Raw genomic sequence first — 17,105 nt, forward strand, 5'->3', positions numbered from 1 at the left:
CTGAAAAACCTCCTCATGCGAGCGTAAAAACTTTTTTGCGATAAATGGGAGTTTTTGCGAAATTGACGTGTTTCCATTGAGCGTAATTTCAATTCGCAATTTCAATTTGCGCAATTTGAAGGGTAATGGAAACGCGGCTAATAACGTAATCATCCACGTCACCAATGAGCGCTTGGGTTGAATTCGTTTACAACTAAGAATGGTTGCCGCTGGAGAATTGAGATGTGTGTAGATTCAGCCATCGCGTCTGTTATAGAAGATGTAGACAGCACATTAATTTTAACCTGTTAACCGTCACCAGTGCGTGGGCGCTCTGAAGCGTTTTTTTTTTAAATAGTTCAAAGTTACTATCATATTTAATGTTATTAACTTGACAAACTATACATCATTAAAACGATATAAGACTCAAGTTTCAGTATTTGACCACTATTGTATTCTGAGAAACTTATAGTGACAGTTATGTCTTAATTTGTGTCAGGAGTTATGAAATTAAAAAATGAGTCGTTACCTTTAATATGAATTATGAGCGTCAGCCGGTCTCATTCAGAAAAAAACTCCCGTGCGATCGTCATGACAGCGATTCACAAAACAACGTCCCTCAGGGCTTTTAGCTCAAACATGTGCAGATTTGGAGAAATATTGATAGATTATCATAGGTTTACATCAGATTTCTATAGACAGGAATAATATTTATTGAATTTATACCCAAATGCGTCGATGTAATCATTTTGAGCGCTGTATTCTCTGATGTACTGAGTTATCCATTCATACTGAAGTCTGGGGCGCTGTTGCACAGTAAAGTCCATATATGGATCACATGAAGAAGAGCCATAATCATGTGACATTCAGGAAGTCCTGACACATAAACAAAGCTATCCGAGATCGCTGTAAAGTGCAGATAAAGATGTTTTGAAGACAATAAACATGATTGCAATGATATTTGATTTACCTGTGTTCTTCCAGTCATGTCAGGTATTTTCATAATAATAGATTATATGTATAATGTAATGCTAATCGAGATAGACTTTCAAATTGTGCAGAATACAATAAAATAATATATTTTCTATCTGATTTTTTTATCTGAAGCCAAATCAGATTACAGAAAGTTATTTAAAACACTCGACTTGCGCTACAAAGTAAGTTTAGAGCACAAACATAGTTTTATTCTCATAAATTGTCGTGTATTGATGGTGTGCTAAGCTAACATGCTAGCTAGTACTGAGCACCTGCTACCTAACTTCGGTGTAATTTTTATGATTTTTTTTTTCTAAATAAGAATGCTTACTGAAATGTTTCGTTTTTCAAAAAGGGCATTTGATACAGTTTCACTGTGAAGTGAGAACTTTTATAAAAGAAATGAGGGATTGAAACATTGTGAATTGCTAGTCGTTAGTGATTATAATGCAGACAAAAGAAAAGCATATTTAGAGCAATAAACAGGCTGGAGAGGTGTGAATATGTGCAGGGGAGACTGAGACTGAATGGGGCTTGTTTTTGCATCACAAAACAATAGAGGCAATAGACTGAATAGATGCTTATAAGATGACAATAAACCCCAGTCTAATCAAAATAAAGTCATATGACATGATCTTGAAAAACATTGAACTAAATACAGAGTTTTAGACTTATCATCTTCAGATTTTAAATATAACATGGCCAGACATGTGGCTTTAGCTGCAGTGCATTTCTAGATTGCTACAATGCCAACTTCAATTTTATTTTCATGAATAGGTTTCATAAAAATAAATGTATAATAACTTTACAAAACTTTGAAGCTATTTATAACTATTTTTTTTCATTATGACAATAATTAATTCTACATTTACAATAAACTTCCAGGTGTCAGCTTTCAAATGAGATCTTACTTGTGCTTTTAGTACAAAGGGTTCATGAACTGTATCTGTTTCAGTTTGGGAATGCCATATCTGGGGATTTTTCAAAAATGGGGTTGCAGGTTAACAGGTTAAAAGAGGAACAGAGAACCGCGATCAAGGCATTTGTTGATCGGAAAGATGTTTTTGCCGTCCTTCATACAGGATTCGGTCTATCCAATTGAGTGCAGAGTTATTTTTTTTCCTGGTTCGGTTGAAACACGCCCCATAATCACAGTATCAGACTCATCTGACTAGAATCTGAGTATGACGACGTCAGGCTGGGAAAATTCTGTGTTTGGTGGGGAAAGTTAAATGGTTACACCACTTGACATTTTTAGAATGATTAACTCAAATTGCTGAAAATGTTCCTTTTTTGATGTATGAAACCAGCATGAATACAAAATCTATATTTTTAAGAACTTGGCACTTTAAACTTAATTTTTCTAAATTATTTTTTAAACTAGATTTTTTGCTTTTCTAAATTTATTTTCTTTTTTTTTCATTCAAACAATTAACATGGTCATGCCCATTCCTCAGACCAGGGTCCGTATTCACAAAGAATTTTAAGGCTAAAAGTAGCTCCTAACTGGCGAATTTAGGAGCAACTCCTAAAAATAATGGGCGTGTCACTCCTAACTTTAGGACTCCTAATTTTTTTCACTAAGAGTAATTCACAAAGTATTTTAGCCCTTAAAGTAGCACCTAAGTCTGGGACAGCTTAAAAGAAGTCAAGAGGACTCCTAACTCACTAAGACCTATTCACAAAGGATTGTAGCGCATACCACCACCTCTCGCAGTCGTCCGGGGTCCGCGACACAAGCGGGAATGCTGCATTGATCTGCAAACAAATCCTCTCCCATGTCTCACGCTTAGTTTTGCTTGATATCCCAGTGCCGAATTTCCCTTTTATTATGTTTTTTTTCAGCACCAACTGGGCCAGCAGCAGTAACTGATCCTGCGTCTAGTTGGGCTTTCTTTTCCGTTTTGGCGAGTTCATAATCCACCGTCATTCAACTATTACATTACTTCAATAGGAGCAACATTTCCTTGCTTTAAGTAGTCTATTTAGGCTAATATAGGATGTCAATTAACCAAGCAAGTGTTAATGCAAATGTCGTTTTTTTATTATTAGGCAAGTGGCGGTTTTCATTAGGGTATTAGGCACTATTCACATATAGCGCCTAAAAACGCGTAGAAAACGCTAGGCGCGCCGCATTCTCCTTTTTCCAAAGCGCTAGGGTGGTTGTGCTCCGGTTGGTTCTTGTCACGTCACGTGATCTACGGTGTGCTTGCGGCATTCTGAAAAGTTGAGATGTTTTTATCTCGATGCGGCACGGACGTGCTTGGAAAAAACGAGCGCATCGCTTCCATTATGAGCGCGTATACCGCGCGCCTACATTTGAAATAACGAACTTGAGCGCGCAAAAGACGCGATATGTGAGCAGGCCCTTAGGCTACCTTGATTTAATTTAATTCACGACTTTTCTCTCTTGTATCTCTGCCTTTTTAGAATTACACTTCACTGGGGCCTGCACAAACATGTCATATGCATTTCGATGGCATTACTATTATTATTTTGTGTAGGACACAGACATGTTAAGGCTCAATCCCAATTCACCCCTTGGCCATACCCCTTGTTTTCGAGTGTACCCCTTGGCCCTTAAAACAGTTACAAGGGCCAAGGGATTGAAATATCCCCCTACGAAATGGAACAACCCTTCATGAACCCGATACGTCATCAGTCGTCGGCGATGGCTCTGCCGTTACAGAGTTTTTACAGGATTTCTCCATGACAACGACTGACAATCAGCGCAGCTGCTCTTAACTTTGAGGAAACATGATGATTATAACATTCCTTACTCGAAATGTATGTCTTTTCTGATTCGGAAAGGTAATTTATTATACAATTTCTTGATTTAAATGACTATATTATTATTATAAGAGTAAACAAAGTGCATGGTGGTGTCATCTGGCGCTAAATTTAAATGTTTAACTGTTTGTGAAGCCATCTCGCCAGTGATTTGCGATGCATTCTGTGAACTTTCTCGTAGCCCTCCGTTTGGAGTGTGCCTCTGAAAAATCTCCGTTTCGAGGGCTATGTAGCCCTACCCCTTCGCCCTACCCCTCGATCTCAACAAGAATCGGGACACCCTACCCCTAGACGTGAACGCGCAAAACAGAGGGGTAGGGCCAAGGGGTAGGGGCAAGGGGTGAATTGGGATTGAGCCTTAGTTTAGGAGTTATCATTTTTCCTTACTAAGAGTAGGTCTGAAAGGCATTGTGAATAACTTTTAAGAGAAAACTCCTAGCTAAAATATTTTAGTGCGATTTAGGAGTACTCCTGGTGGTAAGATAAAATTCTTTGTGAATACGGCCCCTGATGTTTTAATATTGTAGCCTACTGTATTAGGTTTTAGGGCTTGGGGAATTAGTGTCATTAGAGCAAATGTACGCGCAGCTAGTAGGTCCGTCCGTGTATATTGACCAAAAGATACACGGACCCTAGAAGTGACATATTACATTATTAATCTCCTCAGGTGCTTGTGAACACACTGTGCTGTTCTCTCCTGCTGATGGCAAAATGTATCCAGTTTATTGTGTTCGGTGATCTCAGAATGAATGAAAAACAGGTAATCCTTGTGGCACGTGTCCAGCCAGAGATTAAACATAACAATGAAATAACTATGTTTGTTTAATTAGTGTGTTTATCCATATCCATACATTGTACTGTATGACTAATGAACCCTTCTGCTTGTTCTGTTACATTTTTGTGGCCTTGACATTCCTGCTATAAGAACCTCAAGGACAAAATCTGGAACTTTCTATTCTACAAGTTCATCTTTCTCTTTGGTGTGCTGAATGTGCAGACAGAGAGGGAGCTGGCCATGTGGTGTCTTTGGTGCTCTGCACTTCTCTTTCTCCAGCTCTTGGCCCAGCTCTGCAAAGTTCGTTTTGAGTATGTAAGTAAATATATTTTCAGTTGATATCCAGAAACCCAATACTCAGAGAGAGAAATCCAGTGCCAGGAAACTGTGGAAAACACAGATGACCTACCATGTGACTACCCAAGTCCATATCAATTTCAGGTTGAACATTATAAATAGCATTAGAGTCCTTGAATCCTAGTGTGTTTACTAAGATAATATTTAGTTTAGTCTTAACATTAGAGAAGATTATGCTTTTAAATCAGTATCATTCCCCCATGCAAGTGCTCTCCCCTGCACAGCAACAGTAAGGCTAATGAGGTCACTGTAACACAAGATTCTGTTGAGCATCTATATTATTTTGTCATAACCATCTCAATGCTGTGTATTCAATGTAACTTTGTATTCAATGAGACTTGAGAATGATATTGTGTGTTTTGTATTTCATAGCTCTCTTCATCCTCCATCACGACTCTGGGCAGCCATATGCGCGTGTTGTCAGTGTTGATGTGTTTGTTTGTGTTCTCTGGGGGGCTCACTGTCGTATGTGGCCTAGTGGGGTTTTCCCATGAAAGGCACACTCTCTCCTTTATGGCAGTTGAAGTAAGTTTCTATTTGTGTGCATGTGAAGCTGTTTGTATCTGTATCTGAGTCTGTATGCATGTGGAAGCAAGTACTGTAGCCTATACATTTGTTTTTAAGTGTACAGATTCTTAAAAATCATTATTTTTCTACAGTGTCTTATGGTAACTATATGAGCCATGCAATTCTACGGTAAGTATTTGTAAAAGTGAGCTTCACCATCCACATTCAAACAAACAAACATGTATCAGCATTAACTAATTACACCACAGCAAGTCCTGCTAAAAGCTATCAGGTCCATGGGGCTATATATATATATATATATATATATATATTAGTGCAGTCAAAATTAAAATATACGCACACAATGAATTTTTTCATTTTAACACTTTTTTGTTTTTCGTCGTCCTTTGGCTATAGCGTTACAATATATGATCACGCTCTTATTCAAGAAAATGTTTTTAAACCATTCACGCACGATAAGACCAAAAAGAGAAGGCATTGCTTTACTACTGCCGCACGTGTCTGTGAATCTCCTGTCTTTGTGACACACACACCCGTGCGCACAGAAAGCCGTTTCAGGCAGCGCTTGCATGGACAAAAACACGAAATTATGCCAAAAATGTATGGGGTTAGATTTCTGTCACAATTCTGCGTGCGCAAGATCACATTTTGAGCGTATTTTGAGTATTTGGATGTGCGCAGGAGTTCTCTTTCGCATGTGCAACGTTTCACTTTCTTGCTCCTCTCATACCAGCCCTGTCACGACAGACTGACGGAAGCAAGTGCAGTTAAACTCTTTTATTATAGTAGTAACAATGAGAGACAGTCCAAACACAGGCAAACAGGCAGGTGGCGCAGGAACTCCGATGGTCAGATGGTAGGTGAAGTGGAGGTGCGGTGAGAGGTGTCCAGTGAGCGATATAGTCCAGAAAATCCACAGAACAAGAAACCGGAACAAGGAAGGCAAGAGACTGGAACGCGACAGGAACACACACACACCGGGGAAACCACATACAACGATCTGACAGGGAAGATGAGAAAGTGGTGAGTATAAATACACATGATCTGACAAGCTGCAGCTGGTGAAGGGATAATGAGCTGATTGATGATGAACGCTGACGAGCGGCACGCCCATCTAATCAGCGCGCTGACATATAACAACAGAAACACGAGACAAGAAGAAAACATAGGATTTACCAACCGTGACAAGCCCTGAGCGCTCTCAGCTTGCTCAACACAACCCAGCGTTACAATATGCCATAATTCCAGCCAATCAGAGATGAGGCTGCTAAATTCTGATTGGCTGGCTTGACAACCGATCACAAGACTCCCTGCATCACCGACAGTAGAAGAGGAACAATTCATGGTGGAAGAGATGTTTTTTTAATGGCTTGAACACTTTAAGTTCAAATGTCTACTACTCGACGACCACGTAACTAGCTTATTTTTAATCAAAATCAAATCGTACTATTACTGTACATAATGGCATGTCCCAGTGTTTCCTACACGTCCTCAAGTGGTAGTTCTAACTTCTTTCTGAACGCCAAGTTATGTAATTAACATTAGTGGAATATGAATGCAACCGAGCTGGGGTCTTTGAGAGAGTAGTGAGAGAGTAGGATGCGTGTCAGATCAGTGTGTGCGTCAGGTCTTAAAGTGACAGCAGCCTATTAAACCTGCTGCTGTGAAGTCGTCATTAACACTAGAAGTGCCAGAATTCCATAACTACTAGAACTGCCACAGGCGGTCATTTTGACCGTTAGATTGCAAACTCTATATCTTTAATGATAAATACCCAACTGAGAGATTTATTATATTAGGATATCTTTTAAAAACAAAACAACACCAAACTGTACATTTAAACAAGTTTAATTATACATTTATAAATAATAATATCGTTAGTAGCCCGTAATTAGCGCATATTCAACATAACTCAGAACAAGATAATAACAACTAAAAGTATCTTATTTAGATATAATTTTGACAGTGAGAGAGACAATGTCACGGTTTATGAATTCGCTGTATTCTTTCTCGTCTTGTTGTGTGCGTGTGGGCGTGGTTGCTGATCATTGCCGCTGATCATTGCCGCTGATCAGCACGCCCGCTGCTGCAGATCAACGCGCCAGCTGCAGCTGATCAGCGAACGCTTTTTAGTGTCTGTTGTCACCAGAGGTGGAAAGTAACGAATTACATTGATCGCGTTACGTAATTGAGTAGTTTTTTTGTGTACTTCTACTTTTTTAAGTAGTTTTTAAAATCTGTACTTTTACTTAAGTACGTTTTCTTTGAAGTATTGTACTTCGCTACATTTGAAATCATATCCGTTACTGAGTAAAAAATAATAATATAAGAAGAAAAGAAAAAAAAACACTCCGGAAACTACTGCAGATTGAAGGGCGGGAGAACAAACGCGCAAAAAAGGTGACGCAGACACAGCTGAAGCTGAAACCGAAGCGCCAAGCGAATTATGGCCAGTATGAAAATACTTTGTAGAAAAAAAGCGTGGTTGTCCTCGAGGATAGATATCCAATTTGCAAAAAATGTGGACGCAAAGTAGCTGCAAAAGGAGGATATAGGACACCATCCCTCCTGCAGATAAAGGTATGTCCCGATTTACATGATGCAGAGGGAACCCCGGAATCCAGTCATGAAAATGAAATTTACATAACGCAGATGTCACGTAAAACACGCAAAATAATGGATGGGTGAATACATGGAAAGTAGAACTGTGCAATAAATCCAATCGCGACATGGTCTGTGAATATTTAACGTTAAGCTAAGCACAAAAATACTGCATGTAAATATAACCCTATTTGTTCTGCTGAGCTGCGCCGCTTTGTCTACTACATACTCAAGTACGCGTGACATTCAGAGTCTCACAAACAATTTGAGGATATGAATACATGAACATTTCCAGAGCTGCTCTGAGAGAACGCCTAATGAGCATTTTCATAATTTTATTTGAGATAAACCATTGTCAAATACACTTTGAAACACTTTTTTTTTTTTTTTTTTTACACTTTTGGTGTTCACTACAACCCGTCAAAATAAAAGTTTGGTTTTACTAGGAGAAATTAGGACAGAAATATATTACTTTAAAAGAACGTAGCCTATATTACGTTCACAGTGATATCACATTGATGTATGATAGATGAATAGTGATGTCTGTAGTTTGAGAGCATATGTTAGTTATAAGGAATATAATAATATTTTTTTAAAATAAACAATTTTTTAAAAAGACATAGCTTGTGGGGTAAAACGCCCCCCAAGGGGCATAGTTTCTCTTTATCATAATTACTACAGTAACATATTTCTGTTCATCAAAGTCTTTATTTTACACTTTAATGCAGTATAACTAGGCGGTAAAATCAAAATATTTGATAAAAACATGAAAAAATTACCTCAAGTGAGCATTAGCTAGCTTGGTGAATGCAATGATGGAAGGTGGTTAGGTGACCCAATGATAAAACACAGTGACCTTTAATGCATTTATGGAATATATTTCACTATAAATATACTAATTTATGTTTAATATTTATTTAGGGTTTTCTGTTTTTCTTGATGATAGTGGTGAACAAATACTACATCAATTATCAACCCCATATAGGCCTAGTGTAGAAATCAAAATATTAAAATGTTAGAAATTTGGCTATTTTGTACATTGCTGAAATAAATATTAATAGGTATATATATATATATACATGTTGTTGCATTACTTGCCTTTTACTTTTAGAGATTAAAAACTATGTTAATTTTGCTGTTGATCTATGAAGCAAACTGGTTGGTAAGAAAGGGGGCATTTTACCCCACCTTGGGGGGCGTTTTACCCCACCGCTGGGGCAAAACGCCCCCTTTGTACAAAAATATTTTCAGTCAAAAAAAAATATTTATTATGAAGGTTGAGCAATTTTAATATTTGGTAAATAACTCCTGCCATAGACACTCAAAACTATGGGATGATTATAGTATCAAAATGATTAACACGTGCAAGCACACTTATCAATGAACTTGATACATGTTGCAGAAATGTTTTATCCATGCCTTTCAACTTGTGTGTGCAAAATTCAAAATTGAATGAATGTGAAGCAATTTGTACAAATAGAGACATTTTTGTGAATACAAATGTTTTCCTTTGTATTAGTGTATCATAATTTGCACATGCAACACAGAAGACGTGCATGTGTGGATCAGGTGACGCGCGTGCATTCATTGACTCGATTCATTGAGTCGATCCTATTTGATTCATTTGGATTTTGAGACTTTCATTTCGCGGGTTTCGCCTTGCACGATCCACACACAGCTGTCTGAGAAAAGCTGCTACCACTAGATGGCAGTATTCTGCTAAAACAGACAACGGCAGCATAATCAAGCGTTCTTCCGCATTTAAGACGCTTAATGAGAGTGATATTGAAGCACCAAATTTAGTACACAACAATATAGGCCTACCCTATTAATAAAGCATACTTTATAGGGGCAAACATTACGTCAGATTATGAACAACACCCATAGAAAACCATTATAAAACGCTTAACGTGCAATCGCGCGTTGCATGTTCAGTAAGGTGTATTGGCTACTGAGTTTAAATATCACCGTCTTACTGCATTGACGTTAAGCTTTTTCTTTATAATATGCTCTATGGGAGGAAAACTATATAGCCTACAGACAAGAGACTACATGAACGCAATGTACGGCGTTTCAAGTTAATAACATTTTCCTTCCCGAGCCTGTTAAAAAGAAAAAGCTTAACATGAAATAAAAATTCTGCAGTTGCGTTTAACTTTGCATGTGAATGGGAGAGCAACCGGTCCGAGAGTGCAGTGAAGTTTGATATTCGCCTCATTTTATAAAGGGACCATCTGCAAACTCCACTCACAGTCAAAAAAATATAAACGTCCAGTCATTCATTCAAATGAACATATTTCCAAGGTTATATTATAACCTTGGAAGTCTAGTGGGCAGACTGACTTAGCCTACTGTTACTGTACTATGTCCAGCCAATATCTCGATTGAACAGTAGCCTACAATTTTTTAATTTACTGTAAATTGTTTTTCTATTCATGTTCCAAAGGTTGTAGTACGTTCCTAGTGACAAGTCAGGTGAAATTTTACATTATTCACTTGTAGTAAGTCACCAAAAACCCGTTTGGTTAATTACAGTAATTTTTTTATCAAATAATAATTGTTTACTAAATAGGCTACATGAAGGGAGTTATTGGGGGCAATTTCACCTGTAGTAAGCCAGTCTAGTCACTGAACATACTACAACCATTTTGAACATGAAAAAACCCTTTTGGTGAATTACAGTATTTTTCTGCAGAATACAGGCTACATGAAGGGAAGTATTGTCCAAATTTTACTTGTAAGTCAGTCTTACAGAAACCTTCTACGAGCTTTGGAATTTGAAAATGTCTGTTATTAAATTTAAAAAGTAATTTGAATTAAAACAAATTATACGTTTTAACCACTGATCTATATAGAATGACATTATAGATCAGTGGTTTTAACGCAGTTAGTGGAATTGGCAGACGTTCCCTTGTGCATCATGAGCTGTGGTTAGCGCGTCAAAGCATTCTCGTGTAGAAATATGCAGCTACAGGCCCGCTACGCCAGTTGATTTTCAATTAATATTTCATGTCGATATACAATGGTTGCATATTGTTAAAACTCATCGTGCTATAGTAAGACTATAGCCTATGGCTTAAGGGTCAAGGGAAAACAAATGTAGCCTACTGCGAAAATCGTCTTTAATATTTAAAAACAGACATTTTCAAATTCCTGCTTGTATACTATGTACACAATGTGTAGTCAGATAAAAATAAGCATATAATATGAACGCAACTGCGAAATTTCACCTTTTTTTAACAGGAAGGAAAATTGTATTAACTTGAAACGCCATGCGTTGCGTTCATGTAGTCTCTTGTCTGTAGGCTATATAGTTTTCCTCCCATAGAGCATATTATAAAGAAAAAGCTTAACGTCAATGCAGTAAGACGGTGATATTTAAACTCAGTAGCCAATACACCTTACTGAACATGCAACGCGCGATTGCATGTTAAGCGTTTTATAATGGTTTTCTATGGGTGTTGTTCATAATCTGACGTAATGTTTGCCTCTATAAAGTATGCTTTATTAATAGGGTAGGCCTATATTATTGTGTACTAAATTTGGTGCTTCAATATCACTCTCATTAAGCGTCTTAAATGCGGAAGAACGCTTGATTATGCTGCCGTTGTCTGTTTTAGCAGAATACTGCCATCTAGTGGTAGCAGCTTTTCTCAGACAGCTGTGTGTGGATCGTGCAAGGCGAAACCCGCGAAATGAAAGTCTCAAAATCCAAATGAATCAAATAGGATCGACTCAATGAATCGAGTCAATGAATGCACGCGCGTCACCTGATCCACACATGCACGTCTTCTGTGTTGCATGTGCAAATTATGATACACTAATACAAAGGAAAACATTTGTATTCACAAAAATGTCTCTATTTGTACAAATTGCTTCACATTCATTCAATTTTGAATTTTGCACACACAAGTTGAAAGGCATGGATAAAACATTTCTGCAACATGTATCAAGTTCATTGATAAGTGTGCTTGCACGTGTTAATCATTTTGATACTAAAATCATCCCATACAAAACTGGGATGGCAATTCTAGTCACATTTAAGTTTTGTTTCACAGTAATGTCACATTTTTCTTAAGGGGGGCGTTTTCCCCCACTCTACCCTACATGTTGCTGCTGATTGGACTGCAGTTCTGACACGCACACCAAACAAGAGAAAACATCTCAAACCCCGTTTGCACACCGGTGCACGCCGCACGCCGTTTCCAGGAAACATGACGTTCAACCCGGAAACCGTAGCAAAACGTTGCGCACCGTTGTGATCTTGAACATGCCCCTAGTCTTTGTCAGATCGTTGTGGATGTTTCCTGCGTGTTTGTTCCCTGCCTGTATCCGTTTTCCGTGTGTCATCCATCCGTGTTGTTCAGCACTCCTGGTTCTACACGCAGCGTCCCTGTGCTGCCAAGGGCTTCATACCGGACATTTGCACACCTTTACTCTCCCAGCATCTGACCAGCTCCCAATAAACATATCTGTCATTTCGCAATTGAATCTTCTGATTATATCCTAACAGACAAAGGTCAACCGCGCGTTACCGCGGGAAATGTAACAAAAGAATACCGCGAAATTCAGTGCGGTCAATGACCGTCTATGGCCGAAATATAGGTAAATATGTTCATTTGCCTTGTGTGTAATTTATATTAAATTTTTTAAAAATGAAAATACAGACACTTTTAGGAAAAGTCAGGTACCAGCAGGATTTTATTTATTTTTTCAACAAAGTTATTGCAGATATAAAATTCAAACCGGTCAAAATGACCGTCATGGCCGTAGTGTTAATGTTAATCAAAGAACAAATTACATAAAAATCACTCACTGGCACTGCTCTTGACTGAATAGCGTTTTTAGCTTTAAGAAGGATGAATCTATATTTAATTTATAATTTATGCAGTGAAGACTGTGGTGTTTGATAACTTTATAAAATTTCTGTATCCTACCTGTTAGACTTACAATTTTTAAGCACTGTTTACAAGGTTACTGTCACAGTTGTGTTCTGTTTAGTTTGTTTTCATTGGACCAAGGTTATTTTCGTAAATGGAAACTAAGACTACAACTATTGAGAAACATTTTCGTAAACTGAAATAAAATAGACATTTCAACATAAATGAAAAACTAAAACTAAACGAAACTAACAACAGTTACTGAAAAACTAACTGAAATAAAATAATAATTAGAAAAAATAAATCATCGTTTTCGTAATTAATAAGCTCTCATCATGTACCGGAAAATAAGTTTTTTTCCATTCCACTGCGCTACTTTATTTTACAATGTATGACCGTTGCGCTCAAGTCTCACGTCTTTTGTTTCGCGCATGACGCGACGTTCTAAAAACGCGACACTCAAGTTAAAATAAGTTCCACTTTTAAAAGACACATATCTTTTCCCCCATTCCACCGCCCACATCTTTTTTTCCGTTTTTCAAAGTAAAACCGCTTTCTGTGTGAACCAGCCCTAAGAAGCAGAAATGGCCAAATAAATATTTCCATCATGTCTAAACTCAATGCAAATACAGCTGTACCTTAATTCCAGGTAAGATAACAATCTCATGTGAAACTAAACAAGATACCACCACACATAGTAGACAAGATAGGCTACCACACTGAGCAGAAAACGGAAAAAACAAATAGCATGTCTAGCCCACGAATAGATGTCCACATGTCAGAGTAGAAGTAGACTATACTAAATGTCTAGTTTGAATAGAACATTTGAATATGAGTATAACTATGAGAATATGATTTTAAAATATGCAAAAGACAAAAAGTATAAATGGATCAATACAAGAATAATGTTTGGAAAGGATTAATCATAAAAATCATATGCATATTTTCTTCTTTTTCTTATACACCACGTTAAACACGATTTCATTTTTAATATGAATGAATAATTTTTACTTTTTAGTTGCATTTGTTTAGTTTTTTGTTCATCCTCGAACAATTAGGCTATTTTATTTTTATTATTAAGAGCTTTTCACAAGAGTTAACTGTAAACTGCAAACATTAAACTGCTGGAATTAAATGTCTTTAACTGGTAGTGTTCTATTAACTCTGCTAAACTATAATTAACTATAATAAAACTAAAACTAAATATATAAAAACTAAATAGAAATGTGTTCACAGAATAAAAACTAAACTAAAACTAACAAAACCATTAATGAAACTAACTAAAACTAAACTGAAATTTATAGGAAATTTGGAAATGATATTAAAATAAAAACTAATTTAAAAATGTAAAACTATAATAACCTTGCATTGGACTTGTCTGCCTATCTTCATGTCACGTGTCATCATCATTATCAGTTCATCTGTATCACCTGTGTTTAGTTTATCATCATCCTCATCATCTGTTTCACCTGTGTTCTGTCAATCAATGTTCATCTGTGTTTGTATTTAGTTCCCTTCTGTTCAGTCAGTCTTTGTTCAGTCAGTCTTTGTCCGTTCTCCGTTGTATTTAGTGTGTGTTTACCTTCTGCCTGTCTGTACCAGTTTAAGTTGTTGTAAGTAAACACTTTTCTTTGGAACTTTGGACTCCTCATCTCCTTCTGCCTGCACCACACCCTTGACAGAAGAACGGACCGCCCAAAATGGACGATAGGGTCAAGATAATCGTCATGGCTTAGGAAAGCCAAAACTTTTTTACTTTTGCCCTGGATTTTTGCAGCCTTGCCGTCAACAGCGCCCTCGATGACGAGAGCCTGTGCACCTTGTTCCGGATTGGGGCCACATTTAACCATCAAATCGACCTCCCAGACACCATCGGACTAGACTGGGTGGAGACCGTCATCCGGTGTCTGAAGAGCGTCGTGCCTCGATCCGGAACACCGCTAGACCCAGGGAATCCTCACGTCATGCCTGAGCAGCCTGATCTTCACGTCATGCCTGACCAGCCTGAGCCTTTTTATGTCATGTCTGCCAAACCAGTGTCCCGCCAAGACCGCCCGTCCAGATTCTCGTCCCGCTGAGACCGCCCGTCCAGAGTCTTGTCCCGCAGAGACCGCCCGTCCAGAGTCTCGTCCCGCACAGACCGCCCGTCCAGAGTCTCGTCCCGCAGAGACCGCGCGTCCAGAGTCTCGTCCCGCACAGACCGCCTGTCCAGAGTCTCGGCCCGCAGAGACGTCCTTTCAGAGTCTCGTCCCCCAGAGACCGCCCTTCCAGAGTCTCGTACCGCCGAGCCTGACCTTCCAGAGTCTCGTCCCCCCGAGCCTGTTCTCGTCATGCCCGCCGAGCCAGAGACTGTTCACGTCACGCCCGCCGAGCCATAGACTGTTCACGTCATGCCCGCCGAGCCATAGACTGTTCACGTCATGCCCGCCGAGCCATAGCGATCATGTCATGCCCGCCGAGCCAGAGACTGTTCACGTCATGCCCGCCGAGCCAGAGACTGTTCACGTCATGCCCGCCGAGCCAGAGACTGTTCACGTCAGTCCTGCCGAGCCTGAGTCTTCTGTCCCCGAGCCTGAGTCTTCTGTCCCCGAGCCTGAGTCGATGTCTGAATTCCCACCCAGCCTCCGTCTCCCACCTCCTCCCATCTGCCACCTCTCAACCCTTCTTCCACCACTGCCTGTCCACCCCTCAGCTCTTCAAACCACCTACGGGGAGGTGGAGTCGCCGTGGGTCTGCCATCCTGCAGCTCCAGCCTGGTCGGTGGATCCCTGGTCTCCACCTCCAACCTCCGTGATCAGGACTCTACCTCGGCCCCTCGATCCATCAGCTCCACCTTGGCTCCTACCTCCCTCAGCTCCACCTTGGCCCATCAGTTCACCAGTTCCACCAGTCTCCCTCGTCCCCCCGGATCCACCTTGGTCGCTTGTCGACCTTCCCTCACCTCTGGACTGCACTCCTCTGGCTACGCCTCATCCCTTCGTCTCCCCAGCTCCGTTGGACTCCCTTCAGTTCCTCCTTGGTCCTCACTCCCTCGGTCTCTACCATGCCTTTCTGTGTCCCCACCTGCACCTCAGACGCCAGAGCCGGCGGCTTCTCCAAGTCCCGCCGGATCCTCGGCGTTGCCTAGGCTCGTCGGCGCTCCGGCTCCACCCTGGTCTCCTCTCCCACCTGCTCCGCCCCCATCAGTTGGCCACCTGGAGTCCACCATGGCTCCTCCCTCCGTCAGCTCCGCCCTGGCCGCCTGCACATCCTGCTCTGCCCTGGCCGCCTGCATCGTCTGCTCCGCCCTGGTCCCTCCTGCCTTCTGTCTACCCTCACCTGCTCTTCATCCTCCTCCTGAGTCCCCTCCCTCCCTCCGCAGTTGGTCTATCTATGGCGCGAGGATGCGCCTACCGGCAGGGGGGAGTAATGTCACAGTTGTGTTCTGTTTAGTTTGTTTTTATTGGACTTTTCTGCCTATCTTCATGTCATTATCAGTTCATCTGTATCACCTGTGTTTAGTTTATCATCTGTTTCACCTGTGTTCTGGCAATGTTCATCTGTGTTTGTATTTAGTTCCCTTCTGTTCAGTCAGTCTTTGTCCATTCTCTGTTGTATTTAGTGTGTGTGTGTACCTTCTGCCTGTCTATACAAGTTTAAGTTATATTGTTGTAAGTAAATGCTTTGCTTTGGAACTTTGGACTCCTCATCTCCTTCTGCCTGCACCACACCCTTGACAGTTACATGGGTCAGAAGCGATGAAAACAAACTTTTTGTGAAGAAATGTGAAATTATTGCCATGTAAAAATATATAAACAAAATTAATATTAGGTTTTATTAATCGAGATTAATTACAGAAAAAAATGTGATTAAAGGTGGGATCAGCAGATTTTGAAAAACACTTTTGAAAACTGTGTCGAACAGAATACCAAAACACACTTGTAACCAATCAGCAGTAAGGGGCGTGTCTACTAATGATGGGGAGGAGAGTTGCGCTCAGTGCACACAGCACAGACATTAGCCGAACGACTACAGAAAGAGAGAGATGGCAGATAAAAAACAAAAGAGGAAAACGACTGTGGAACTTAAAATTAAAAAGAAGGCTTACGATCAGGCAAGAGGTAGGAATCGTGTTAATATCGGAGAAGCTTAACAGCGCTGGAGAGAACTGAAAGGCCTAACATCGGACCGCAAGGTTGCTTTATTTCTTCTCTATAGGTGAGTAACATTGTTTAGCTTTG

The sequence above is a fragment of the Rhinichthys klamathensis genome, unplaced genomic scaffold (assembly GCF_029890125.1).
Source record: "Rhinichthys klamathensis goyatoka isolate OS25496 unplaced genomic scaffold, OSU_Roscu_1.1 h1tg000232l_1, whole genome shotgun sequence".
Lineage (NCBI taxonomy): Eukaryota > Metazoa > Chordata > Actinopteri > Cypriniformes > Leuciscidae > Rhinichthys > Rhinichthys klamathensis.